This window comes from Cicer arietinum, chromosome 5 (assembly GCF_000331145.2).
Source record: "Cicer arietinum cultivar CDC Frontier isolate Library 1 chromosome 5, Cicar.CDCFrontier_v2.0, whole genome shotgun sequence".
NCBI classification, from domain to species: domain Eukaryota; kingdom Viridiplantae; phylum Streptophyta; class Magnoliopsida; order Fabales; family Fabaceae; genus Cicer; species Cicer arietinum.
The window spans coordinates 40,154,816-40,158,158 of NC_021164.2; the positions used below are offsets into that span (position 1 = coordinate 40,154,816).

The 3,343-nt window shown below is 35.2% G+C and overlaps 1 pseudogene; it reads right to left on the minus strand.

Annotated features, from left to right (window-relative positions):
• Nucleotides 1-2,912, minus strand: part of LOC101505125 (protein ROOT INITIATION DEFECTIVE 3-like) — a 5,640-nt pseudogene extending 2,728 nt beyond the window's left edge.
• Nucleotides 2,913-3,343: the final 431 nt, after the last annotated feature.

Sequence of the window (3,343 nt, forward strand, 5' to 3'; positions counted from 1 at the left end):
TAATATACTTCTTTGTAGTGTTCCACTAGATAGGCTCCATACCTTAAAAAGAAAGCACATTAGAATTTAGAAACAAGATCTCTGAATTGGAAAGCATATAAATAACAATAATCAAGCCTTATGCAACAAAATTGGCTGCAATATTAAAATGGAAAATGTGATTTTGTATACATATTCTGAATACTAACCCCATCCCTAAATATTGGATCTCTTTGATTGATTCACGGAAATTAAGAAAGTTGGTAATGGTATTAAATATGTTAACAAAATATTACTTTTCCCAGTTTATCCTTCATAGTAATTATTGCTTACTTATGGGTTACAAAAAATATGCAAAATATATAGGCATGTTTTAGAAAAGAAATAATTAATGCAGTTTAATTAAAAATTTGAAGGTGGTCATATAAAAAGGAATCGAGTATTTTTTCAAGAGGATCCTATATTAGGGACAGAGGTAGTATTACACTAGTGAGAAGCAGTTTGGTATGAAAGAATCAATTCTAAAAGATGGAATAGATTATTAGAATAAATGATAATGTTAAAAGTAACCATGAATAAAAGACAATGAAACACAAGGACCAGAGTATGAAGATATAATAGACACCATAGATTAAATTCCACCCCAACTACAATAAAGATCTGGTAACACTAAAGAAAAACTTGCAAAAAAAATTAGGAAAACACTTTTCACATATCATGAATTCTTTTTTAAAGTAGCTAAGATTTTTATTACAGTATCAATTTTAAAAAAACTAGTATGTTCATGTGCAAAATTTCCTTAAGATACATGCCTCTTATACTTAAATAAAGTAATATGCACCTTTGACATTGTAACCCAAGAACAAGAACAGCTGGTTTTACCCAATGTTATGAAAACTTTGGTATATCACAGTAACTGTAAATGATTAAAATTTTCAAATAGCAGCGATTGACGATTTAATATGGCAATAGTAAATATGATAAAATTAACATACTTCATTAATTATCTATTTTTATGCAACACGATTGCCACACACAAAACAGTAAAACAGACCTTACAAGTCCTATCATCAGATGCTGAAACTATAATTGCACTGCACCCTCCATAACCGATCACAAGATCATTTACACACCCATGAGAGCCGACGTGCTCTGTAAAACTATACTCATAAGTCGAGCTTGCTTCCTGGTATCTCAAATCATCAAATATCCTGAACCATGACAAACAGAGTAGTGTATGCCACACGGATTAGCACTGCTAGTACCCAAGCACACTACAATCTCAAAAGGGAAAAAACAATAGCGTGTAAAAATAATGGAGAGACAAGATGAGTATTAAGTACATGAAGAGAGACCAAACTCGTACTGTTCCATCTACAGATCCAGATATCAGAAGTGAGTCATCTTCAGAAAATATCAGGCAACGAATTGCCTGATTACTGGCATGCCACTTCTTAAGCAATCTGCCGCTTTCAACCTTACACGTAAGATGCAACTCAGTACAGGAAGGACATTTGCTTACGAACTTTTCTTTTTATTTGTGATAGAGAGAATATAAGAACTGAATAGAGAGAATGCATGACCAGAAAATACAGGAAATAATATTTTGAAATTTTTTAAAATCCATTTCAAAAAACTCCCATAATGTCTATCGAATGTTTATTTTATCACTTGAAATGAAAATAGAAAATACCATAAATAACCGAGACCCTAGTTCTTACTTTCAATTCATAATTCTCCACAGCCTAATGGAACAACAGCTAAGCATACCGCCACAAACAGTCCAGGCTTCAATTTCCATAAAAATTTCCATGAAAAATCAACCATGAATCTGAAACAAACCCTTGATGCATAATAATAAACCAAATAAGAAAACTCACCTCCCACAAGTATATGTCACCTGACAAACCTCCACCGGCTAGATAGGTACCACTGTGATTAGCAGCAAGAGATTTAATAGGTTCGGCGGGAAAGTTCTTAACTTCAACTTGAGGCTGCACACCCATCATGCAAGTAACATTATCATCATTCATCAAGTAAGAAAATTTCAAGATAAAAATAATAATCCATAAATAAAGCAGTGTCGTCAATTGCAGTTTGCGGAAAATAGAGGTTTGTTCAAATTCTACTATGCTATAACCCCGCAATAGCGGCTATTTGACAACATCTTGTACTAAATAACGTATTGCGGAGCAATAGCTATTTGTTCATTTTCCGTTATGATATAACAATATAGCGCCACTATAGCGACTATCTCACAACACTGAAATAAACAAAGTATAAATAAACAAAAGACCTTGGACCATGACCAGTAAAAAACAGAACCAGAGGTAGATGATCCATCTCGTTCCTGAGAAGATGCAAGGAATCGATCACCAACAGAGACAACGCCATGGTAAGGGGAAGAAAATGATTTGTAGCGGGTCTGCTCAGCACCTGTGTGAAGGTCCCAACATCCAATCCCACCACCAACAACCTCAGATGATGCCAAAACAACCGCCATCCTTCACGACCAGCGTTCCAAATAACAATCACTTAACTAATTTGTTACTAGTGATAAGCAAGTACGAAAATTTCTGTAACAGTGGGCGTTATAGATACCTGTTGTAGCGACGAGGTCGTGAGGCGGAGGAGAGTTTATCGGATTAACCTACAAACGGCGGCACGGAGGGAAGATGAGAAGTTAGGGTTGAGTGGGCCTTCTAATAAAAACCACGGCCTACATAGACAAGCCCTGCACCTGGACATGGACATGGACATGGACATGGACATGGACATGGACTCGACATCAAACCTGATGTAGTTCTCAGACCAAAAATCTGTGTACTAACTGGGCTACTCCTCATCAAAGAGGTTTCTCCCGGCCCATCCTAATTCGTAAGCGATTTTCTTTTAGGGTTTAGGGTTCGATCACAGAATCCATTTACAGCTGCATATATGACTATAATTTGTTTTTCAATTGGAAGTAGGGATGGGAGTAGACTAGGCCCCGACGGGGCCTATGGCCTGGCCTAGGGGCCTATAGCCTGGCCTATTTATGATCTGGTCTGACCTGGCCTGTTTAATAAAAATGTACTGTTTTTAAAGCCTATTTATGTAAATAGGTTAGGCTCAGGCTTGTAAAAAAGCCTATTAGGTCTGACAGGCCGGCCTATATATATTTTATATGTATTTCTTTCTCTATTTTTTCTTCTTCTAATTTCCATTGCACTCACTCCAACAAACGTGTATAAAAATAACATATTTTTTTATAAAAAACCAATACTATTTATTTGTTATCTTTATATATATTATTAGTATATAAATTTAGAAACACTAATTGTTTATTATTACTGAATATGAGTTTGTTTGAGAGGTAATATTC